At 40.1% G+C, this 27,225-nt stretch overlaps 1 protein-coding gene across 7 annotated transcripts in view; it reads left to right on the plus strand.

The window, feature by feature from the left end:
- Positions 1-27,225, plus strand: part of frmpd4 (FERM and PDZ domain containing 4) — a 586,853-nt gene that overhangs the window by 206,867 nt on the left and 352,761 nt on the right. The window contains exon 1 of one of the 7 annotated variants that reach the window (XM_048541181.2): positions 9,315-9,342. The exons of the other annotated variants lie outside the window; for them this stretch is intronic. The gene's annotated coding sequence lies outside the window, so the exon portion shown is untranslated. Of the gene's footprint in view, positions 1-9,314; positions 9,343-27,225 lie in introns of those variants that run through there. 7 annotated transcript variants of the gene reach the window in all.

The following is a 27,225-nucleotide window of genomic DNA, read 5'->3' on the forward strand; positions in this document are numbered from 1 at the left end:
GTAGCTACTTTCTTCCACCCCAAACCTGAGTAGCCTCTTGCTCATCACAATGCTGCCTCCTCCAATACTCTTGGTTATCACCTTCTTCTCCTACCCCATAAACCTTCCTGCTGCTTTTGCTCATCCCACATCCTTTGAAGCCTCCTTCTTTCCTATCCCACTGTGGCATCCTTCATTTTCCATCCCCTTCCTCAGTCCATTTGGAGCTTCCTTTGCCCCATGTATTTTTAATGCTGTTCTCCAATCAACTGGAACAGGCTTTTTTTCTTGCTACCCTACCTGTTCACTTCAATATCTGTAAAACCTCTTTCAAATCACCTTAACCTACTAAAATCCGGATTCCTTTATTTGCATGATCCTTCCTCCGCATGATCCTTCCTCCTCATTTCACCCTTGGGTTTTAGGTATTATTCTGGTAAACTTAAACTGCACTTCCTCCCAAGCCAGGGTTTCCTTTTTAAGTTGTGAGTGCCCACAACTGTCCACAGTACCCCAGATGTGGTCTAACTCAGATATTGTATAGGTGTAACATTACTTGCATGTCCTATATTCTAATCCTCTAGATGTAAAATTGACTTTCTGATAACCTTTTGGTCATTTTCCATGCTCGTTCAAGACAAGATAATGATCAGTGTACCTGGACCCTAAGTCTCTTTGGACCATCACTGTTTCTAGTTTCCCACCATTTAGAAGTACTTTATTTTTTTTTATATTTAGGATGGATCACTTCACATTTGCCTACATAGAAATCAAATTACAATAGATTTACACCCTTACCTTAAAAATGTTTTAATATCTCCTCGTAATTTTGTGCTTCCATTCAAACTGCTTTCATTACGATATATCTTTGTGCCGACATCACACTTGGGTATGTGGCTTTCTATCCCATCTTCAAAGGCATTAATGAATATGGTGAATTGTTGAAGCTCCAACGTGGACCATTATGCTACCACTAGTTACAAGCTTTTCAGTCATGACATACTCTCTACAAAATCCATTTGCTGTGTGATCTGTTCCGAGATCAAAAGAACTTTCAATGGTTATCATGAGGACATTTACAATATTCTTACTCACTTCCTTTAAAACCATGGGACAGAAACCATCTAATCGTATGAATTCTTTGATGCCATTATTTTCTTCATTGCTGTTACTTTGCTTATACTAGTTATGGGGAGTCCCTGTCTCTGGAGTTTAATTTCCTTGAAATTACTAACATTCTGACCACTTTTTTTGCTTTAAATGCTGGTAGAAGATAATGTTTCAACGCATCTGCTGTTTCCTTACTTTTATTAGACATATCACCTCATCCATTGTGAATAAGTTCAAATTGCTGCTGACCATCCTCCTTTCACAATGTAATTTAAACATTTTTGATGAACCAAAACAGAAATTGCTGGAAAAGCTCAACAGGTCTGGCAGCAGCTGTGGAGAGAAATCAGAGCTAAAGTTTTGCGTCCAATGACCCTTCCTCAGAACTGGACCTGAAATGTTAACTCACATGTCTGTCCCCAGATGCTGCCTGACCTACTGAGATTATCCACCAGTTTCTGTTTCAGTTTCTGATTTCCAGCATCCACAATTCTTTTGGGTTTTAAACATATTTCATGTTTGATAACTGTTGCAAGTTTCTATTTATACTACCCTTTTCTCTAGTTCTTGTTGTTCCAATTTGTTTACACCTATGCCATTATTTGTATCTTTATGTGCTTTTCATTTCATATTGTTTCTTAGCTCTTCAACTGTCCAATTTTTTTAATATCTTGATATGGATTATCAGAATATCTATGATGAATAGATTATTATATCTACTTTTTAAAAAAGTTTGTTTCTTCTTTCATGTGCTAACTTACACTGAGCACTAAAATGTTGGACAAAAAACTAAAAAATTTGTTACAGTTCTCCGAATGACTAAAAACATTTGAAATAGAAAAGCATCCACGGAATGCCAATGTAAAGAAAAATGCTGGGCAAGATTTCATTGAATAAAAAAGCTTTTATTGTAACAAACCTACTAAAACCAACATAGCAACTATTTATAATTAACAAGTGAAGAATAGCTCAAAGTACAATGTAAATTTCACATTAAATCTTTGGTATAGCAAATACACACCTCACACAGTGAGAAGTACTCTCACTTCTTCCCTCATCAACGTGTCACCATGAGCAATTACAGTTTTCCCCACATGACCTTCATTTTGTGCAATTTCTTACTTACCAACCAATTGTTTTGACTGTTCAGTTTCATTCATCAGCCGTAGTATTCGATCCAAATCCTGTGACATAGTTGCCACCGATAAGGCACAAGTGTATGAATCCTCTCTCATTTGGGTTTCAACAATGTCTTTAGCAACGCCTTGAAATGATTTCTGTCCATGGATGCTGCCTGACTTGCAGTGATCTCCAGCATTTTTTTGTTTTCTGTTCAGATTTCAGCATCTGCAGTAATTTGCTCCTACCTTTTCCTATGCCCTACATTTTTGAAATATTTGGGTACCAGAATTTATCATCTCACATCCATGTCTCTGTGTTGGCTATCAGATTATGGATGTTCTGAACCCAACTCTGTATACCCGCCTTTGCCCTACGTCCTTTGGATAATTAAAATATTTCAAAATCAGGTTTAAAAGTAACACTGATCTGTGGTTTTCTAAAGAGCGCTTATCTCTCTCTCTCCACCAATTGCAGTGTCTCGTTCCACTTTTGCAGCCTTGTTCTCGGTTTCCCTCCCAACTACCCTGTTGTCCTTGCAGCCTATCTGGGTTCTAGGACTGCTTTGACAGAAACAATGCATCTTATCCATTCCACAGGTTCCTGTTCTTCCTATCCTCTAGTGTTTTGTCCTTTCCAACTATGAACAGTAACAAAGTTTCTGCTATATTCTCAAGCAGCCATTCCACCACCAGGATCTGTTCAAACACAACCAACCAAAAAAATTGTTCTATCCAGAGACAATCTTGTTTGTTTTCCATTTGCACCGATTTCTTGTCTTCCAAACGGTCTAATTAAAAATCCGGCTGATCCAAAGCCCTGCAGCTAGCTCTGTGTTCATCCTTTGCTCCTTATCCCTTCATCCCCACGGTAATCTCGGGTCACACGATTTTTTTTGTAACCGTATAGTTTATACCCAAAGACCCAACCAGCCCTTTTTAAATAACAACTGGCAAATTTTAGTCTTGAAGAGAAATCACACTACAGAAAACATAGACTTCCCAAAACATGGGTTAACCCAGTTTACTTTCTGAAGCGTACTGGAGCCACGACAAATATTGGAGGCAAAACCAGCTCCTTATTTCCTGTCTGTAGGATAAATCGTTTAAATCATTGCCAAGAGAAAATTGCTGTTGAGTGACCTTGAGTGAAGTGGTGTACAAGGTAATGAGAGGCATGGATAGAGTCGATAGCCAGAGGCTTTTCCCCAGGGCAGAATTGACTGCCACGAGGGGTCATAGTTTTAAGGTGTTAGGAGGAAGGTATAGAGGAGACGTCAGAGGGAGGTTCTTCACCCAGAGAGTTGTGAGCGCATGGAATACTTAGCCAGTGGTAGTCGTGGAAGCAGAGTCATTCGTGACATTTAAGCGACTGCTGGACATGCACATGGACAGCAGTGAATTGAGGGGAATGTAGGTTAGGTTATTTTATTTTTGGATTAGGATTATTCCACGGCACAATATTGTGGGCCAAAGGGCCTGTACTGTGCTCTACTTTTCTAAGTTCGATGTTCAATGAATTCTAATGATGGCATTAGTACAGCATAATTTTAATTCTTCAGCGGTTACAGTTATAATGTAAAATGAACCCAAATTCAGAGTCATAGTCTGACTTGATCTTGAAATAAACTTCATTCCACTTTGTTCCAACATCAGGCTAAATTGTGAATCTGAATTTCATTTTGCACCAATACCAACAGACTCAAATATTCACGTCTTTGTATCATTGTATATGCCATCACATTGTTATTCTACAACTACTTACTCTTGCTAATTGTTCCCTATTCAAACATATATCTTGTTTGTTACTTCAAATGAGAGCTCACCATCTGGTTCTGGTTAGCTGAAGTGCTGATGATAAAGAATTGGGCAGATATTTAATTCAGGAACCTTAAATATGAAAGAACAATTTTATAAGACGGTCAGTGTGGATCCTGAAATAAGACATGACCATCAGAACCTTTCTTTTGTGGTCATCTTTGGTAAACTTTCATTTGATGGAGCAGTGACCTTGTCAATCAATAATATTGATTTCTTCAAATCAGTATGTTTGACAGTTTGAATTTCTTTAGAGTTCTTGTAAACAGTACACCAGAATTATTGGCCTGAATTTTCCAATGACTAGACAGTCAGTATTCTAGAGTAGATGAGAGATGTGCGTAGGTCCTTGTGAAATCTCCATTGTACCAGACTCTGAAGGAATTGCCCCGAAAATTGAAGATTCCGCTCGATAGTTCCTCTCTACCTGAAACCCTCTGAAATTCAGCAGATAAATCAATGAATTTAATGAGTTCCAATGAAAATAAGGAAATATTACTCAGCAAGTGTTGGGCTATTAAATATGTAGTTAAACCTCTGAGTAATTCTTCATCTGCTGGCTGAATCGATTGGATCCCACAGTTGCGACTGTTCCCACACTGGACCTGACTCGATTCCTCATACCCATCGCTGCCAGACCCAACCTGACCCATTCTGTTGGACCTGGCATCCTGCTTCCTTTGCACCCTAACATCACAATTGTCTTATATATTTCCTTGATGGCAGCCGTCAGAGAGACTGTCTGTGAGTCTGGGTCTTTACATTTCAGAATAAGGTAGCTGACTGCTGTGCAGAGGGGCCATGGTTTGCATTTCTGTGAAGTTTGCACAGAGAGGGTGCTGCCAGAGTGAAGAATGGACCTCTGACCAGTATCTCATGCCAGGACTGAGGAGTTTCCTACATTCCTGAAGAAAGTGGCCTGAGTGGAAATCTGTGTAAGATCTGCCAGCCCTCAGAAAATCCAGCCCATTGTTTCAGTGAGGATGCCATTAGCATGCTGAGTCACATTTTGGATCCTTTGAAAGCGGTTGTACCAGAAAGTTTGCCCTTGGGCCATTGTTGACAACAAGAATAGAAACTTTCATACTGCATGTGCGGCAAATGATTAATTTTCAATTTTCTGTTATCAGAAAGCTGAGAGCTCCCTATGCAATATGTGTGTATAACCTGCCCCATTCTTGCTTCTACTTGTACTTAGAGATCTGTGTTGTACAGTTTATCAGCTGGAAGCTTCCCTTGGATACATATCCCTATTGAGACAGAAGTCGAAAGAATAATTTACTTGAAATAAACTTACTGCTGCAAGAATGCCAGTGTGTCTCTGCAGGCAACGTGAAAATTCTTACCACAGGCATGACTGAATAATTTACATTGTTGAAAGAAATAAAACACCTGGTTCCTTTTGAGTATGAAGAATCTCTGACATGTTCTCAGACATGAGAAAGCAAAGACCCTAGTTTATTAAAAACTGGAAGAACTGCAGATGCTGTAAATCAGGAACATAAACAGAAGTTGCTGGAAAAGCTCAACAGGTCTTTTTCTCCTATTCATTTTGTGGGATGTAGGCGTCGCTGGCTGGCCAGCATTTCTTGCCCATCCCTAGTTGCCCTTGAGAAGGTGGTGATGAGCTGCCTTCCTGAACCGCTGCATTCCTCTTGCCGAGGGTTGACCTACGATGCTATTAGGGAGGGAATTCCAGGATTTTGACCCAGCAACTGTGAAGGAGCGGTGATATATTTCCAACTTAGGATGATGAGTGACTTGGAAAGGGACTTGGAGGTGGTGGTGTTCCCATATATCTGCTGCCCTTTGTCCTTCTAGATGGAAATGGTTGTGGGTTTGGAAGGTGCTGTCTGATGATCTTTGGTGAATTTCTGTAGTGTGTCTTGTAGATAGTACTCACTGCTGTTACTAAGTGTCAGTGGGGGAGGGAGTGGATGCTTGTGGATGTAGTGCCAATCAAATGGGCTCCTTGTCCTGGATAGTGTCAAGTTCCTTGTGTTGTTGGGGCTGCAGTCATCCAGGCAAGTGGAGAGTATTCCATCACACTGCTGACTTGTGCCTTGTAGGTGGTGGACTGGCTTTGAGGAGTCAGGAGATGAATTACTCGCTGCAGTATTCCTAGCTTCTGACCTGCTCTTGTCACCACTGTGTTAATGTAGTGAGTTTCTGGTCAATGGTAACCCCCAGGATGTTGATAGTGGGGGATTCAGTGATGGTAACACCATTGAATGTCAAGGCGTGGTGGTTAGATTGCCTCTTATTGGTGATGGTCATAAACTGGAATTTGTGTTGCGTGAATATCAGTTGCCACTTGTCAGAAAACATAAGAGTTAATGTTTCGGGTCCGGGTCTGGGGAAGGGTCACAGGACCTGAAATGTCAACCCTAATTTTCTCGTCACAGATGCTGCCAGACCTACTGAGCTTTTCCAGCAAGTTCTGTTTTTGAATATAGTTTATTGTCTAACTGTACTTAATATTGAGGCCTGATTCAACTTTTACTTCCACCTTTATTCATTGACTTCGAGTGGAATTGCACTTAATAACATTTCTGAAAACTTGAACTTGGAGAAGAAGCTTTAAGTGCTTGGCAGTTGTGTGAAACACTATTTTACGGGGTGACATGGTGGCCCAGCGGTTAGCATTGCTGCCTCACAGTGCCAGGAGCCTGGGTTCAGTTCACCCTCGGGTAACTGTCTGTGGAGTCTGCACATTCACCCATGCCTGCATGGGTTTCCTCCGGGTGCTCCGGTTTCCTCCTACAGTTCAGCGATGTGCAGCTAGGTGGATTGGCCATGCTAAATTCCCTTTAGTGTTCAGGGGTGTGTAACTTAGGTGGGTTATAGGGGGATGGGTCTGGGTGGGATGCTCTGAGGGTCACTGTGGACTTGTTGGCCTGAAGGGCCTGTTTACACACTATAGGGATTCTATGATGATGAAAATGTTAGCAGGAATTTGGAGACAAATTATGACCTGCTTCTCTCCTAACTAAAGCAGATCCATTACTGCTACAGCACTGATATTTACCTAACAAATGGAAATTTGTCCAGTTGTGCCACTTCCACAAAACAAAAGACAAATCCAAACCAGCCAATTGCCACAAAAATCAATCTACTCTTGATAATTGGCAAGTTGATTGCGAGCTGTCATTGAGATGACGAGTATGGCAACTGGAGTCAGGATCAGTCAGGGGAGAAAAAAACACAGCATTGCAGTCATACCTGGCGCAAAGGAAAGATAGTTGTGGTTATTGGAAGCCAATCACCCGAATCCCAGGGCCTCACTATAGCTGCTCCTTAGAATAGTATCCTAGGCCCAACAATCTTGAGCTGCTTCTATCAATGCCCTTCCCTTAACAATAAGATCAGATCAGGAATGTTCACTGATGATTTTACAATGTTCAGCACCATTTGGGACTGTTTAGATACTGAAGTAGTCTATGTCCAAATGCAGCAAGACCTGGCCAAATTCATGCTTGGGTTAATAAGTGACAAAACATTCACACTAAGCAAGTGCCAGGCATTGATTATTCCCAACAACAGAGATTCTAACCATTGCCCTGTGGCATTCAAAGGCATTTCCATCAGTGAATTCCCTGCTGTCAACACAAAAGCAAAACACTGCATATACTACAGATCCAAATTAAAACAACTAGCAGGTCAGGCAGCATCTGTGGAGAGGAACAAAGTTAATGTTTCAATTTCTTGACCTTCATCAATACTTAGCGACATCCTGGGGGTTACCATTGACTAGAAGCTGAACACTACCAGTTGTATAAATACTGTATATACAAGGCAGATAAGTGCTGGAATATTGGTGACGAGGAACCCGCCACCTGACTGTATCTCCCATCCCCCAAGCCTGTCCACCACTTAAAGGACACAATTCAGGAGTGTGATGGAATACTCTCTACTTGTCTGGATGAATGCAGCTCTAACAATACTTAAGAAGTTGATGCCATCCAGAACAAAGCAGCCAGTTGATCAACACCCTATCTACCCCCTCAAACATCAATTCCTTCCACCACTGACATAGTAACAGAACTGGGTACAATCTGCAAGGTACGATGCAGAAACTGACAGCACCTTTCAAACCTGCCATTTTGCCGCCAAGAGCAACAAAAGAATGGGAACATAATTATCTATGAGATCTCCTCCAAGCCATCCTTTAAGAAGGCAATTCATCATCTCAGGGCCAATTTCGGGTGAGCAGTAAATATAGACATCATAAGCAGTGCCCATGTTGAATGAAAGAGTAAATAAACTTATACATCATGTAATGAAGAAGGCAATTGTAATACTTCTTGTTATAATGCCCATCGTGGAACCAACATGTTGATGGAAATAGCGATGCTTTTTGTGTTAATATTTTGATGAGTTGCTTTGATTGATCTCTTAACTCAGCCAAATCCTGCAGATTAGTGTTTCTATTTGCTTACCATCATTCCATTGAGTGCAAATTGTTTAGTTATCATTCTGTCTTTTCTGAACAACCAAAGGAAGGTGTTGCATGATTCAATCAGCTAGTCATTGGTAAATACTGGCTACAGTTTAAGGTAATTAGACGAGATCATAATATGGCTCTCTCATGCTTATCAGAAACGATACATATCCACACACTGGGATCTGTTCTCTGCAAACAAAATTCAAGGCTTGCTCCTTTTCTGAATTAGTCAGGAGCTTAGGGAGCCCATTGTTTTCTCCATGGAAATGCTTCATCCAATCAACATCAGCTTGCCTTTGAAAGATGGCATTTCAGTGTTTATGCAGCCGAGTGCAAAAGATTCAGCAACATGTCTTTTTCTTAAGCAAAAGCCAAGTTTTGAATTACAAAATGCTAGTTAAGTATTTTCAACTGCTTATATCATATCTTTAGGAGACAATGTGACTTTTTTTCAGAAATACGATCCATTTGTTTGTTTACTGCATTTCAAGTAGTGCATCTGACTTATTGACCAATTCATATTACAATCCTTTTGGTAATAGGAAAACTAAGGAATCATGTTTAATTATAATTGTATGAGGTAAGCAAATTGCATTCATTACTGCAGTCATTAAGCTGGAATAATGCAGAGCATTGACTCCATTATTAGAACGTTTTTACTTACGAGTATCATTTCTACCTGACAAGGCTGTAGAGGAAGATGTGTTTGAGCCTATTTGTTTTTACAGCATAGAACATTTTTTTATTCGAGTAGATGTTATGTGACAAAGTGCAACAGGATATGTTTTGTATCTCAAGGGTTGGCTACCATTGTAACTATATGTGTTGCAAGAGAGAATAGCAAACATTACAAGGAGGATCGAAGTCAGATTGGTGGGTATTTGTAATGTATGTGGTATTAGTTTTTTGCTAGAATTGTTTTGCTTTGATACTTTTATAGTGCATAATACACTCTTGTAACTTAATTCTAATAATTTGTTTCAGTCAGACATGCAGCATTGATCGTCCTCGCCTGTACTGTTGCTCAAAAGCTTTCTACTTAAAATGGAAGTTGGATTGAATCCTGTTAATAAGACTGTTAATATTATATCCACTGTGTGTGTAGTTAAAGGTGTAAACTCTGGAAGTGTTTAATGATTTCTTCCATGCCGCCAAGTTCAGAATGTAATTGTGTTGGAAAATTCTCTGTCATGGATTTCTGTTCATTTTCCATTAATTATGATTTAATCCAGTGTTCCAAGTAACATTGGGGAGGTGGGTGAAATTACCCTCACAATCCCTCTATCCTTTGGGTATAATTCAGTCGGGGGGAGGGGCGAGCTAGGCACAACTAACCACTGAAATATTGCCCAGTAAAAGTGGAATTGATAGAATCTCTGGGCAGCTGCTTCTCTAATCACAGATGGGTTCTCTCTCACATTTGCTGCTGTCATGTTCACCTGTGTGCCTATATAGGAGACAATCAGCCTGTAATTGGGGAAGCAGTGAGAGAGTGAGTAAGATAGAGAGAAAGGAACGTTAGCAAAATATCACGGCTTCTAGACTGGCAAACTGGCATCAGGACTGCTAGAGAGACAAGGCCTGTAGAGCCAAGGAGTTGAGGCGAGGAAAGCTGGCAATCAGACTGGGAGCCATCTTTTGCGATTCAGCTTGTTAGGTCTGAGGGGAGGCTATCTGCTGGCAGGAGAAAGAGGCACCATGGATATTGTTGAGAGTGGGGAGGCTGTTTTGGTGGTTGATGGCATTTAAAGGAGATGGAGACTTGAATGGGACGGGGGCAACTGCAAGGGAGTGAGGGAAGATGGGGACTGGATGTGAGTTTGCTCGCTGAGCTGGAAGGTTAGTTTTCAGACGTTTCGTCACCATTCTAGGTAACATCATCAGTGAGCCTCCGGTGAAGCGCTGGTGTTATGTCCCGCTTTCTATTTATCATTCATCACCTAGCCACAAAACGACATGACCCACTATCACTCGTATCCTTACATACAGATGAGGAAGGACACCACTTTGATTGGGACAACACATCCATCCTAGGACAAGCCAAACAGAGACACGCACGAGAATTCCTAGAAACATGGCATTCCAACCGGAACTCCATCAACAAGCACATTGATTTGGAGCCAATCTACCATCCTCTGAGAAAAAGAACAGGAAATGACATCACCAACCCAAGGAAACCTAACCAGATAAATAGAAAGTGGGACATAACACCAGCGCTTCGTCGGAGGCTCACTGATGATGTTACCTAGAATGGTGACGAAACGTCTGAAAACTAACCTTCCAGCTCAGCGAGCAAACTCACATCCAGAACCTCAACCTGAGCTACAAATCTTCTCAAAACTCGCTAGAAGATGGGGACGTTACAAGAGATGCTTGGAGCAGGCTGTAAGGCAGAAAAGTGCTAGAAAGGGATACTATGGTATTGGCGACAGAGAGAGAGGGCAGCAGTGATGAGAAGAGTGGAATATTTCAGGGGCATTGTGGGGAGAGACAGGCTACGTGTGTGTGGGACAGCGCACATGGGGAGACAGTGAGAGGCTGCAAAGGGCATAGAGCAGTTTTAAAGCAGCCAACAAAAGAGTACTCAGCTGACTAGGAGCCAGGAGTATTTGAAATTATAAGTAGTGAATTCCTTGTAGTAGATCATGTAATCCATAACTGAAGATTGCATATGTTCAGGAGCTACCTCATAGGATTGTAGGGAACATTGCTAGTTGTTTATTTTAAATTTGAGATTGTGGAATGAAACGCAGTTCAAAAGTCATCACTATCTGGCTATTTTTTCTCATTTTGTGCATATGTGATGGAAATGCATTAGCTATCATCTCACCCATCTGCAGAAGATGTGTTTAGAGTGATGGACTTCTGTGTGCCAGTAATATTTGTTGCTAAGTTATGCCAGTTGTGTTAATTTGAAGACTATAGTGTCTCGGAAATCAGTGCTCTCATTGTGTGCTGTTACTTTAAATTTAATGGAAGGTTGATGATTGTATGGGATATTGATGGATTGTTCTAATTATGCTTCAATGTGAGCTGAAGTACCCAATATATCAACACAACTACAGATGATACTGTTACTGCATGACTACATCACCTAATAAATGAGTTAGTGAGGAAAGAACCCCTGAAAGCCAAATGTAGGCCTGAAAATCAAAAAAGTTACCATCAAGCAAGCCTCATTAATGGCCCCCTAAATAAAACATTGTATCCCAATGTAATGAAATGCAAAAACGCCTGACGTTCTTACAGATTGCTAATGCCTTTATTTTTTTTAAATTTCATGAAAATGAGTACATAAAATCATTGCATTGTCGGGATATAATGAAACGAAAGATTGGAACAGTACTCAACTTCATGATAAGGTCAAAACAAAATGTATGCTGAAAATTAAAATACAGAAAGTACTTGAATATACGGCAGTTCACTTGATGACTGAAAAAATAAAGATAGGTTAATGTTTTAATGTAATCTTTTATGTAAATTTTTAATCGTACTACCTGCTGAATTTTCGTATTGATTTTCGTCTACCTTTGAATATATTGTATCTGCGCAGTTGCATTGAATGGTGAGGAAAGTTTACGATCTAAAAGTAGTGTGTTACATTAGTAGATAGATCACTGTCTAAGTTTAACTATAGTTAATTCTACCCCATTCCGGTTACTTCCAGTGAACATTTAAGCAATGCCACAATCGCTTCCATGTCTGAACAGGTATGGAGAACTGATTCAATGATGATTTGCAACAGGACATTGTATATTTTCCTGAAAGTGGAAAAATGAATGCAGGGATCTGGGGAAAGAACAGAGATTGACACTTCAGGAAGCTATTTCAAAGAGCTGCCAGAGATATGATGGGCTGAATAACCATACATCTTTGCTGTATGATGCTATAATTCCATTTTGCTGCAAATGTAGAAATAGTAACAGCAAATCTCTAATTGGGTTATTGCTGTCCATTCAAAAAACATATTTAAGGAATTAAATTGCAGATTAATGGCTCTTGTTCTCACCTATATAAATATTAGCCTCTTCACTTTACAACAAAATGAATTTTTTGACACCTCATTCATCAATGCCTAAAGGAAACTTGTTAATGCTGTTAGAAAACTACGCTTAATCCTAAAATGTATTCATTATACAGATAAATTGGATTTTTGAAAGTAAATACTTCTGTATTACCTTCAAATGAATGGAAGTGATTGATGTGCAAAATAATTGGGAATTGGCTCTACACTTAGGAAAAAAAACAATAAAACCAGTCCTCGTCCATGTTTAACATCATAAAAAGAAGACACTTACAGCAGAGGTAGAGGTCACATTCCACTGTAAACCAGCCAGTACGCGATGCAGATACATTGCTCCAAAAAGTTCCCCTTTTCAGTCTGCATCAGAAAAGTTTGCATACATTATTATTCACAGTTACCATGTTTCCCAATATGCATGGTCAACAAAAAGAATGGGGAGGTGATGGCCTAGTGGTATTATCGCTGGACTGTTAATCCAGAGTCCCAGATAATGTTCTGGGGACTTGGGTTCAAATCCTGTTGTGGCAGATGTTGAAATTTGAATTCAATAATTACCTGGAATTAAGAGTGTAATGTTGACCATGAATCCATTGGTGATTGTTGGAAAAATAGAACAAGAAGAAAATGATGCAACTGACCATATCTAAAGTGAAGTACCTACGTCATGCATCGGTGGTAAAAGGATTTCACCTAGACCCTGATAATTTGAAAGCAGTCGCAGATTTGCAATGACTAACAGTTATTAGCTGGCTCATTAATGTCCTTTAGGGAAGGAAACTGCTATCCTTACTTGGTCTGGCCTACATGTGATTACAGATCCACCGCAAAGTGGTTGACTCTTAACTGCCCTCTGGGCAATTGAGGATGAGCAAAAAATGCTGCCTGGCCTGCAATGTCCTCATCCTATGAATAAATTTAAAAAATGAAGAAAATTCGGAGAATTCCAGTCTGTCTCACTTTCATTAGTCTCAGATTATATGTTTTATCTATTTGGATTTCAGTTCTTTTGATTGCATATGTATAGTTGTTTCTGTCAGCTTCTTTTGTATCTACTCCTTCTTGGGATGATGATTCTTTCCTTGGGAATGTCATACTGATGGTGAGTGCTTGATCAAACCAAGACGCATGTCTTTTGCATTCAGTGCCTCGGCTCGGTGGATGGTATTCAAAGCATTTTGACCTGTCTCTCATTTTGTTTCATATGAGTGTCAGCTACTTTTTGTAATGCTCATTGACCAAAGACTACCATTGCGTAGTCTTTGCAGTGAACTTGCATTGATGATTAGTTTCTGATGAAAAATTAGACAAGAAACTTGTAAGATAGTTCACAAATCCACCAAATTGTTGTAATGCTTATACCTGTTAGTCATTGCAAATCTGTCACAGCTTTCACATTATCAGGGTCTAGGTGAAACCCTTTTACCACCGATGCATGACATATGCACTTCACTTTAGATATGGTCAGTAGCATCTTTTTCTTCTTGTTCTATTTTGCTTCCTTATCATGCTTATTCTTCTGCTTTTCTGTGATGTTCTGCTGTTCTTGTGTTTGCTGATCATGAGTTGCTAGATTCTCAAAGAATGATTTGTGGGCTGCTTCTTATTCTGTGCATGTTTTGATACCTTCTTGAGCACTGGGGACACTGGCTCCTCTATCTAGTCGTTCAGGCTTGACTTGAGGGTAGCCATAAATCTTCTTGACAGATGCTGAGTGATCTCTCACTGTAATCTCCTTCAAGATGATATTCGCCAGGAAGACCTCCAAGGTCTGAATGCCAAGAGCATTTTTATAATCTTCTTGGATATGTTTAATAGCCAACAGCTTAGTGGCCTGTGAAACTCTGCAAATTTCTTCTGGCATGTGTAAAGTTACTAGTACAAGTTTTATGCTGGATTCAACTCAGATGCGTGGATTTTGAGTCAAGTCTGCCATCTGGAACTTCACATCTTAATCCTTCTTATTGCATTGGGCTCTGAATATTTATCGGTCCTCTTGAGATGATTATCGTTCCATTGTATAACCTACACCCTGTCGTTGAGGGCTTCGTGCATACGCCGCCATCTTGAGCTACTTTGTGCAGGTGTGCAAATCTCATGACGTTGCATGAAGCACCTCTGTCTACCTGATGCTTCATATTCACTTGATGCTCTACAGTCATCAATGAAAACAGTCACAAACTATTTATCTCCTTTATACTTAATGATGCCAATCTATTGTTTGGTGTTAGATGATTCATCAGAATTCCCAGCTGAACATCTGTCCAGCAACGATCCTTTTAGGCTTTATTGCTTCTATCTGAAGAAGTACTTGTGTGCAAAGTGGTTCAGCTTTTTGCTGTTAGAGCTGTTTTTGTCAAGATAGACATACTTTGTCTTTGGTGCAATGTCCTGCCCAATATTACACCCTCTACTTTGGTCAAGATCTTTCTTATGGCTCTTTGGAAAATATTCCTTTTATTTTCCTTCAATAAGTTATAGAGGGAGTCCCAAACCTACTTACCTGCACTTGGTCCTTGGCACTATGTCCTCGCGTTTAAGTTCTTATCCTGTTCTTCTTCCAACTGAAATAATGCTAAGCCCCACCGAACTTTTGCGCATGCAAACATCTCTCTTAAGAAAACAAATTCTTCTCTCTCAGCAAATGTACTCTTACAGCTGAATCTTTAATGCCTAAACCAATCCTGTTTTTTCTGAAGAATGGTCTAGTTCCGAACCGTCAGCCTTCCTGCTCCTCTGATGCTACTTGGCCTGCTGTGTTCATCCAGCTCTACACTTTGTTATCTCTGTTTCGGTATAATCAGTTGTTGAGATTGATGGGGTTCAGCTCAATGTAACAGTGATCAATACTCTCCCTTTTCCCCAAGCTCTGAAGTTGATCATACACTGTTCATAAATGACGTGAATAAAGGCTTCAGTATGTTTGTAAGGCCTTCAAAATCTCTCTTCTTTGGGTTCTCTTTTCCCTCATTGAGGTTTGCGGCGCAAAGTAACTTGTGGCATGCTTTCTCAAGCATTGATAACAGGCTTACTATTTTAACTTTTCTTTCAGTCTTCTTGTTCAAGTCTGTGGTTATTTCATTGTTCTGTACTGAGGGTGGAAAGATTTCAATTCTATCTCCTATCTCCTTTCATTTTCTCAGCAGCCTGAAATGGAAACTTCACAGCAATGCTGACTTATCCAATAATTTAAAGTTGAAGTCTACTATTTTCAAATTGGCCTTGCTGTTTATTTTTTAACAATAGTTAGCTCTATTGCAGCTTTGAAAATCTACACAATTTCGGCAGCACACTCCTGACACTATGTTTGAATGTGATAAATGGGTGTCAATTAAAGTGAAAGCATTTACAGCAGAGGTGGCATAACTACAGTAAGTCAGAAGGTCATAGTGTATAGGAGTAGAAGTACACCATTCCGCTCATCAGCTCTGCCATTCTGAGAAATCATGGCTGATCTGATAAACTTCAATTCCACTTCCCTGCCTTTTCCCTTTTTAACCCTTGATACCCTTATTGATTAAAAATCTGACTGTCTCACTCTTGACATGTACTACCCTGGCGCTGTGAGGCAGCAGTGCTAATCACTGTGCCATCATGCGTGTCTGCCTTAAATGGGCAACCCCTTTTTCTGACTTTTCTGACATTATGGCCTCTGGTCCTGGTCCCTCATGTAGGGGAAAACAGCTTGTCAAGTCATCAAAAAATCTTATATGCTTTAATTTTTCTAAATTACAATTAGTAGACCCCACCACCTTACCCTCTCCTTGTAAGATAACCCCACCCTCCCATACACTTTTCAGTATCAGCCCAGTGAACCTTCTCTGAACTACTCCGATGTCAGTTTTTCTTTCCAAGAAAAGCGGCCCAAAACCTTTCAGTATTCCAGTTGTGGTCTGACCAGTACCTTGCTTTTTTTTTATGCAACCTTTAAATTTTATACTCTATTCCCCGTAAAGGCAGCATTTCATTTGCTTTAGATAATAAGGTGCAGAGTTAGATGAACTCCGCAGCTCAAGCAGCATCAGAGGAGCAGGAAAGCTGACATTTTGGGCCTAGACCCTTCTTGAGAAATAGGAGTACAAGTACACCATTCAGCTCAATAATTCTGCTATTCATGTTTTCTGAAGAAGGGTCTAGGCCCAAAACGCCAGCTTTCCTGCTCCCCTGAAGCTGCTTGGCCTGCTGTGTTCATCCAGCTCGACACCTTATTAGCTCATATTCTCCAGCATCTGCAGTTCCTACTATCTCATTTCATTTGCTCTCCCTATTACCCACTGAACTTGGATGCTAACTTTTTAGTTCATGGATGAGGACTCCCAAATCTCTCTGTACAGTAACTTTCTGCAGTATTTCTCCATTTTATTAATATTCAGCTCCTTTACTCTTCGTGCCAAAGTACATAATCTTTGCCACATTATATTGTATTGATGAGTTTTCACCCATTTGCTAAAGCTGTCTGTATCCCTCTGCAGACTCTGTGTCATCGTCACCTCTTCCCTTCCTACCTGTTTTTTGTATCATCCTCAAATTTGACTGAAGAATATTCACTTTCCTCATCTGAGTTATTAACATATGTTGCAAATGATTGTGGTCCAGCCCTGATCCCTGGGGTAGTCCACTGGTGCAGACTGTCATCCTGAAAATGTTTCCCTTTCCTGAACTCTCTATCCTCAAATAGTTAGCCAATCCTCTACCTATGCTAAAATAGTACCTCCCAACATCATGGGATCTTATTAAGTAGCCTAATGTATGGTAACTTTATAAAACACATTCTGAAATCCAATTTGTGACATCAACTACTTCCCCTTTATCTGTCCTGCTTATCATCTTTTCTATAAGCTGTGATTTCTAGCCAGTTGCATTCATATAGTTTATTTTGAGGGAATGGACAGGTTGGAGACAGCTTTTTGTGCCCCAGTACAAAATTGGAAGACCAAACTATACATTGTTCCAAATTGAGTATTATCATATAATTATCCAGTGTTAATGTTGATACTTGACTCTTGGCTTTTGAAGCATATTCCCCAAGATGCACGCTGTGACTTGGGATTCTGTGATTTATATTGACTAGTAATTTTTTTCCAACAGTTGTGAGACCAATATCTTACTCTTTCTGTCAATCTGCACCAATCTAATTTACCACGGTGCATGATATACGTTAAAACCACAGCAAAATATAATCTTAATTTGTAACTGAATTTAGCAAATATGTCCACCCAACTAGTCATTTTGTCAAATGAGTTTGACAATATCAACTCATTGAAAAAGAATTGAAGATGCCTGTTGAAAATACAAGTAACTTGTAATGACTCAGTGGCTTATAGATAATAATTCTCAATATGATTTGAGTAAATTTGGGTATTTTCTAACAAAGTGACTGAGGTTGTTTTTTATTGTTAGTGATAGCGTAAAATGGATGACTGACTGTATTGCTGATTGTTTTTATGCTCTGTAAATGAGCATTGATTACATTCCTTAAATGCTCATGCATCGTTTTCATTTTGTCTAATGAACAAACTAACTGAGCTTCAATTCACTAGTTTGTATTTTACTCCTTATTGGAATAACATCTAATGATTTTTTTTAGCATTTATGGATTTCCTTATAAAAGGGAAACATATATAATCATTTCTGGAATTTGCATATATTTAAAAATAAGGAGAGGTGGATTTTGGTCAAATCAGTACCGATTATGTTGTTTCAAAATAAGTCAGAAAGTCATTTAGGCAATGACCTAAGCCAACAGTCCGAGAAAACATGATTGCAGTTAGGTGCCTAAGAAGAATTATGTAATGTTAATTGATAAAATTGTGATACTAATGACTTTATAACAGACCACGTAAATACATCAATGGCAGTACTTTAATTTTCAGTTCAGAACAGAGCTTTGAAGTTCAGTTTGGAAGAACCACAGCTCAGTTGAGAACTGAAGTTTTTAGTTCAGGGGAATGAGTCACTTCAGCAGATGTGGTTTCTAATCTGTGAAGTATCCATATGGTGAGAGACCATACAAACATTCCACTTACCCCAAATGTAAAGAGGCTTAGGTCATCAGAATTGAAAACAGTTTATGTCAGCAGACTGGGAAAAGAATAGTGAAATTGTCTTGAAAATTGAAGGAAAAGAAACTTGAAGGCATCAGTTAACTAAGTTTTAAAAACTTAGTTGTGGAATTTCTCTGGAATTGAGTATCTACAAAACGTTAGTGTTTGGCAATAGGTTTGTACTTATTTTGTTGCTTGCATTAAATTTTTTCCAGTTTGCTTGGATATCTAACCTTTTCTCTTTTGTTTAAATAAGCTTAAGTTACATTGTTAAAGAACATCAGCAGCCTTATGCCAATGTGTTTCAGTGACTGAGCATTATCCATTTCTAAAATTTCCCAGTCTTCCTTGAGGAATCTAGGATTTATGTTATTTGGTCCACCTGTGCTCTTGAGAGACATTCCTTTATTGGATAATAAGGTGTAGAGTTGGATGAACACAGAAGACCAAGCAGCATCTTAGGAGCAGGAAGGCTGGTATTTCGGCGAAGTTTTTTGTGTCCAATTCAGATAATCTTATCAAACTCCTAAACAAGTAGTAAGTGGCCTTGACCCACATTCTAAGTTCCAAAGACTTTTTATGACAGTTACTTCCTGATTCTATATAAATGTATATTTATAATCGAGTTCTCTTTTAAATGATCCAGCTGGCATTTAGCACTCTGTCCACTTTGAAACAGATCAAAATGAAAATCTCTGGATCCTGTTTTACCTCTTTCATGATAATAAAATGTGAGGCTGGATGAACACAGCAGGCCAAGCAGCATCTCAGGAGCACAAAAGCTTTTGTGCTCCTGAGATGCTGCTTGGCCTGCTGTGTTCATCCAGCCTCACATTTTATTATCTTGGAATTCTCCAGCATCTGCAGTTCCCATTATCTCTGATACTATTTTACCTCTTTCATGGCCTGTTTTTACTGTTTTTTTTAACTTATCTTAGTGAAATTCTTTATCAAACTGTCTTCATGAGTATTTGCATTGAGGTTGGAAGTGTTTTCAGTGTTCAACTGGCATTGAGTCCTCAATTTTGATTTCACATAATAAATAGCAACAGAAAGAGAGGCCACATAGCCCCTGAAGCTTGCTCCACCGTTCAATAATTTGTGCCACTCAGACCTTCAACTGGACAGTGTCAGCTCATCTGTGGGAATCAAGGACCCCAGGGTCAAAGACTCCAGAGGAAAGCTTTCCACTGGCTAAGAGTTGCTGGTTGACAGGCAGCTCTATGGACTCAGCAGCGCTGCTGGGAAAGCAACGGCTGCCGGTGGTACAACAGCCAAGGCTTTACATTGAGGTTGGACTCTGGGTAAGTTATTGTGAGAGGTATGGTTGTGGGAGAGTTCAGTGAGGGAATACAGCAGCAAGGGTGGGGGGAGGAGGGTGTCTCTCAACCCCACTGTTGCTTCCCGTTGTTGAATCCCTTAGTCAGATGCGAGTTGCCTTGGAACAAGGGACCAAAAATAAACACATTAGGGATTGCTTGTTGTACCACCAAATGGTGAGCCCTGCTTGTACTGAGGTAATATTATCAGCAGTGGGAAGTGACCCTTGACTGCCCATTAAATGCTCACTTAAGGTTTTACCTTGGTAGCGGTGGGGAAGGTGAAAGGTCATCCTTGAGACATCCCCCCAGACATTTTCAGGATGGACTTGGCAAGGGAGGGATGCACCATTTTTCCCTCTTAAATGACACCTCTGCCACCAAACTCACAATGGGGCTGGGCACAAGAATCTGCCTCTGGTCTGTGAAAGCAAAAATCATTAAGAAAATAAGTGTAAATTCATGTGCCCACAGCACGTTTGGTAACTGATCAACACTCAGCAGTGATGCGAAGAGAGAGATGCATTGCATTTTGGTAGTATTGTGCATATTTCTGGGATTTTCCTTGCCTAATGAATCACATTTGTTTTGAAAAGCTAATGTGATTTTGCAGTATGTTAGTTCATTTGATGAATAGAGCCTGTGATGAAGAATGTCATTTAAAATTTTGGCTTAAGAAAATGCAAATTCCTCAAGTGATCAAGACAAAGAAAATCCATAAATCATTTTGCAAGTTTTTGCTTTAGGCATTCTGCAGAATTTTAGTCTCTTCAAAGTATTGCAGGAAACATCTTTATTTCTTTTGCCAAGTGAAAAATATGAAGTAAAATACAACACGAGGAAGCAACCCACAAGGAATTCCTGTCACTGAAAGTTTTTGATATATGCAAAACATTTTCCAGACATAGGTCCAGATATTGTCAGGTGATTTTGGTCCCTTCACAGCCTAAGTTTGAGCAGTAGTGAATGTAAACTGTTCCACCCAAACAGTTTGGGTGAGTGTGCGCACCTTGGCTAATTTTATTCTGCGAGGAGGACTGGCACAGCACCGTCTGAAATGAGACGCAGACTGATGGATGCATAAAAATTTTGATGTCCTGATGAGGCCAGTGCTGTTTCCCAACCTAAATAAGCTAGCAAGACTTAGCTGCTCACAATCCAAAGGATGTATGCCCTTAATTGGTTGATTCAAGTGGTATTTATAAAGCTATTTAATGTTTTTGCGATCTGATAAATGAAATAGTTTCTCATCTTACTCTCACACGAGAGAAAGTAATTTTAATCTCAATAGTGGGAGTTTGCATACAAAGTAGATTTTGGTGTTGCATTTGCTTTTATTCAGTTAATTTCACTTTTTGAAAGAATTATCCCATTGTATCCCTGTAGCTTGTGAATATTTTCATTTCATATCGATATCCAGTTGCTTTGTGAAAAGATTGCCATTTTTGGGACTGTAATAGTCTGGACCAGTGATGGTAGAGCAGGTCCACAGTGCAGATGAGTTGGTAGGGCTCATTGCAGACACCCAGGCAGGCCGTGGAAGAGAAAGGGGTTTCTAAAAGGCAGGGGGTCCTCTTCAGTGAAGTGGCCCTTATCCTTTATGGATTGATCAGCAAGGGCTCCCAGTTCCTGGGGAAACCACCAGCCTTCACTGCTGTGTAATTAGCCATTGAAGGGCCTCAATTACCCTCCTAGGTTTTCCTAACCTTGACTTAAATGGTGCCAGGATGGCAGTCAGAAAGGTGATGAAGCCATCCCCGTTGTTTTCCCTACATTCCTGAGTGAGGAATTGCATTCTGCCTTGTGATTTGCAGCACACTATTTCTTGGTTACATTGTTGGAAATTTGTCAAAAAAAGGAATGAAGTGGGATGGATCACCTGGCATCAACCTAGTGCAAGAATGGGAGACCTGTCTCAGAGATGAGTCAGCCAGCAGTCTGACACAGTCAGACTCATGAAATCATACCTTATAATATTCCAAGCTCAACTTGCACCAACACTAGGTGTGACCTGTCCCAGCAGCTGGCCAGACCCAGAAGATGTGTCTCAGTGGTGTACAGTTGGAAGGGAATCCTCAACATTGATTCTGGAACCCATTAGGTTTCATGTCATGAGGTGAAACATGGCAAAGAAAACTCCTTCTGATTACAGAATACAACTCCCAAACCCCACTCCATCTTGACTCAGCTAGTAAATCAGCGCTCCTCCATGTTGAGCAACGCTAGGAGGAAGCATTGAGCGTTGCACTGGTACAGCTGGGTGGAAGACTTCAATGTCCATCACCTAGAGTGGCTCGGCAGCACCATTACTGACAAAGCTGCATATTCCTAAAGGACATTCTTGCCATATTCAGCCTCCGGCACACCATGAAGGAATGAACAAGAGAGAAAAACACACTTGACATTTATCCTCAACAGCTGAATGAACTAGCCATTGAGCACAACAAGAACAGCTCAAAGGCTAATAATCCTGCAGTGAGTAATTCACCTTCTGACTGCCACTCCTCATCTGTCCATGTCCACAAGGCACCAAACAGTAGTCTGATGGAATAGTTACCACTTGCCTGGTTGGATGTAGCTGTAGCAATACTCAAGCTTGATACTGTCCAGGGCAAGACCTTGTACTTGAATCATATTCCCATTTATTCTCTCCGCCACTGACATATAAGTAATAGCAGTGCATACCCGCTACAAAATTCACTGCAGAAATTTATGAAGATTCCTTAGACAGTACCTTCCAAGCTCTCACAGGACCATCACGAATGACATGGAGCACAGGTACATAGGAGCCCTACCCACAGGTTCCCCCCCCACAAGTCGTTCCCTGTCATGACTTAGAAATATATCACCGTTTCTTCACTGTCATTGAGTCAAAACCCTGAAATTTTCTCCCTAACAGCATTTTCAGTCAATCTGGAGCAGATGGACTGCTGCAGTTCAAGAAGGTCGCTCATCATGCCCTTCTCAAAGGCAGTGGGGATGGGCAGTAACAGGTGATCCAGTCTACAAAGCTCACATCCCTGAATGAATAAACAAAAATCATGAGATCAGTTCAGCAGTCTGAAATGGCACTTTGTTATCCCTTTGGGTATACTCAGTGAATATTCTACTTCGAATAGTAAACTAACTATAGCTAGACTCCGCAGCCATGTACAGCTTTTGAAACAAATATCAGATGCAAAGTGTGCAGCGAAAAGCACTCCCCTCCAAGAGTTTCTTACAATATGCAAGTGAAAAGAATGAGCCTGAATGCTTTTGTATTGTGTCAGTCAATGTCAAACACATCTGTCAGGAAAAAGAGCAAAGACCTGCATATTACACTATTGGTTATCATACACCCTTTGCGCATTCATAGTTATAACATTCAAGTTTCATGAAGGTAGTTACATTGTGTGAAAGATCCTTTGGGATGCACTCTGTAATGATACCCTGAACCTGTGAGAAGTCATAAGTCTTCGCTCAAACCAGTTTGTAAGAGGCAGAACCAGTGCAGAATCATGGAGTTGCAAGGAATTTTGTTATTATCTTGCTGAAAAATAAGACCGCTGCTAAAAGAAATTGTTCCTCAGGGAACTTCAGGAAGCCATTGGATGTCGAATCTCTGTTGGCAGAGTTGGTATATTTCAGATGATTCATCCTACTCTTTGTATACTCTCTAGGGTGAAAATACTGGAAGAATCCTTTTGATGACCAAGAGGAGTGATGTGGATTAACCTTTCATAACAGATTGCTGCATTAAGTATAAAATATCCATTTAAGGCAGGGTAGCAGAACAAATTACATAGTAACTTGGCAAATATTTGAAAAGTTTACATCTCTGATTGGCTAATTACTATTTCAGTCTGGAAATGAGAATCACAGAATTTTACAGTACAGAAGGACAACGTTTGACCCATTGTGTCTGTATTGGCTCTTGAAAGAGCTGCCCAGCTAGTCCCACCCTCCAGCCCCATCTCCATACCCTTTAACTTCATCATTTTCATACATGCGTTCGGCTCTCTTTTGAAACCTCCTATGAATTCACCTCCACCACTATCCCAGGCAGTGCATACCAAATCCTAACAATTCTGAGTAAGGAGAGTTCACCCTTAAAAGCTCAGAATCTTACCAGCAGACAGTAATTTCCCGTTTGGTATTTTTGCTTGTCAGGTCTTCTGAAAATGTCTGCCAAAAGGTTGCACCTAGCTTTCAAAGTGCTGAAAGTGGATACCACCATTAAATTCAGTCCATTGTATGCTGTCTGCTGCAAAATCTGTCTATTCAATGAAAAGCATATGAAGCTACCACTTGAAGAGGATTTTCAGCTTAATAAAGATGAGCACATTGATGATAGATGTTGGTAATGAAGCAGAAGCAGAAATCCGCATCCATAGCTCATTACCAAGAAGCTGAACAGTCTACACTCCTTTGCACTAACAGCCATGTTCAACATCTGTCCCAGATCCTGTCCAAACCAACAGTCATCATCAACATAATCCCCAACATTGATATTCCTGTGAACTGACATTGGAAGAACACTGGACACTGCAGGAACATTTTGCACACAATTATTTCAACTAATATGTGGTTAATGGAAAATTTATTGTACAATATCTTACTCAATGTGTGTCATTAAAAGGCAGCTTAAAACTTGCATGATAACTAAATATTTTGTATCCCTAATAACATGCTGACTAAGTAGGTTTACCAAAAGATACTTCAGATTTCCAGCACCTGCAGTATAATTGCTTTTCATTCTTCAATGACTGTTTTCAAAGTCTTTCAGAAACCAATAAAAACATAAGTAACAGCTGGCTGCATGCCGTCAGCAAAGAGAATTGGTTATAGTGATAATGGGAACTGCAGATGCTGGAGAATCCAAGATAATAAAGTGTGAGACTGGATGAACACAGCAGGCCCAGCAGCATCTCAGGAGCACAAAAGCTGACGTTTCGGGCCTAGACCCTTCATCAGAGAGGGGGATGGTGAGAGGGTTCTGGAATAAATAGGGAGAGAGTGGGAGGCGGACCGAAGATGGAGAGAAAAAAAGATAGGTGGAGAGGAGAGTATGGGTGGGGAGGTATAGAGGGGATAGGTCAGTCCGGGGAAGACGGACAGGTCAAGGAGGTGGGATGAGGTTAGTAGGTAGGAGATGGAGGTGCCACCTCCTTGACGTGTCCGTCTTCCCTGGACTGACCTATCCCCTCCCCACCTCCCCACCTATACTCTCCTCTCCACCTATCTTCTTTTCTCTCCATCTTCGGTCCGCCTCCCCCTCTCTCTATTTATTCCAGAACCCTCACCCCATCCCCCCTCTCTGATGAAGGGTCTAGGCCCAAAACGTCAGCTTTTGTGCTCCTGAGATGCTGCTGGGCCTGCTGTGTTCATCCAGCCTCACACTTTATTATCTTAGAATTGGTTATAAGTATTTTTTAACTACTTGAATTCAGTGAGTAGATCAAAATGTTTAACTTCCATGTCCAACTCAGTCAAACTAAAACGTACTGAATTGTGTATCACCTGTAAACTTGTGCAACTTATAGAAGAAACTTAACTGTGAAATTAGTCATGTTTAACTGTTTGTGGAGATGACTTCATGTTCCTCCGTAAGTCTTTGGTTCTTCCCAATTCCTAAACTCTCAAGTGGAACCTTGCACATCCCATCAATTATTTACTAGTAATTTGACACCGGAACAATTAATTATTTAGACTTCTCTCTAAATCCCAATTCATATGTTCTGTTTCAGATTAACTCAGTCCTCTGTGCAATCTGCTAAACTGTTTCTGTCTGTTCTGATCATAAGGCATTTACTTGTTCAAAAAGAAAGGTTATGTCAGAAGGTCAAAGGGTGTTACCTGGGCTGAACTGAAGATGTGATGCTGCAAAAAAAAGGACCAAAAGTTCAGACTTGTAGGTGGGTATCTGTGTCTTAGCCAGGAAAATATCGTGTTGCAAGTACAGCAATTAATAAATTGGTAGCTATATGATACTTCAGGTGATAAAAATAACCACAGCTGGGAGTTAGATTTAGATAGTTGTGGAGAAAAATGACACACATAATAACATTCTATACATTTGAGAAAGCTGCTAATACCAGTTTAGAATTAAGATGGCAAATAAAATGTTTAATTTGTTGTTCCATGTGTTTTATATCATTCAGTGTAACTGAGGAAAAGATTTTTGGAAATATTAAACTTAACTCTTAAATTAATAACTAACCCATGACCTGGCACATGAGGTATCCATAACGGTCTTTATTTCAATAATTATTTCAATTACTATGATAAAAAGGCTATAAATTTGACATCGGGAATCTAGATATATAATTGTTATTTAATCTCTTGAATGAAAAATATACATTTTGCAATGACTTGGTTTAAAAAAAATTCAAATTTCTGCCTAGCATCAGAATTAAAATATTGTGGCTGCAATTGCAAGTGCAAAACCGTGGAAATATTTTACCAGCATCTGTGGAGGAGAAAACAGTGTTAATGTTTCGGGTCCTGTGTCCCTTCCTCAGAGCTTTTTGAGGGAGGGTCAGCCGACCCAAAATGTTAACTCTGTTTTCTCCTTCACTGATGCGGCCTGACCTGCTGAGCTTTTCCAGCAACTTTGTTTTTGTTCCTGATTTACAGCAGCTGCAGTTCTTTTGGTTTTTATGAAATATTTTACCAGTCAGCTGTGGGTGTAGTTGGTGTCATTCACCTGTTTCAGGCTGTAAATAATCAGCTGAGTTAAGTGTGGAGCCAGGCCATAGATATGCAGGAGTGAGATCGAGCCGCCAAAACTGAATTTTTCTTTGATAGGAGGTTGTCAATGTTCTTTACGAAAGGCAACTAGTTATGTCAATGAATGTACGGTGCATGCCCTATTGATTTGTACATTAGATTTTACGATAGGATTTTATAACTGGTGTAGGGGCGTAATTTCCTTGTCTAAACCCCGTCCTACCTATGGTTGTTTGGAATCCCATTTGAACACTGGAGGCCTGTGAACAAATTGCATTAGTCAGCCAAAATGTTGAAGAAAGAGGCTGGATTTTCCTCTGGTCATCATCTGCTACTTTTCTCGTGGTAAGTCAATGGTTGACACTTTTCCATTATGTTGTACAGCACTGAGAAGAGCTGAATAATAAGATTTCAAGTTCGGTTGCTCATCTGTGTTGATTTTCCTGATCTTATCACATCACTGGTGAGGAGTAAACAGATTTGACTGAAAGCTCTCATTTGTGATTGGTATAGAATATTTTTTAATCAGGCTGTTTAGAATTGCTATTACACAACTGTGGAGCAGCTGATACTTGAACCCAGGCCTTCTGGCTCAATAGGTAGGGACACCACTACAATGATTGTTATCGCAGTGGTCCCTGTCGGATTGTTTGCATGTGGATAT

This window comes from Stegostoma tigrinum, chromosome 12 (assembly GCF_030684315.1).
Source record: "Stegostoma tigrinum isolate sSteTig4 chromosome 12, sSteTig4.hap1, whole genome shotgun sequence".
Lineage (NCBI taxonomy): Eukaryota > Metazoa > Chordata > Chondrichthyes > Orectolobiformes > Stegostomatidae > Stegostoma > Stegostoma tigrinum.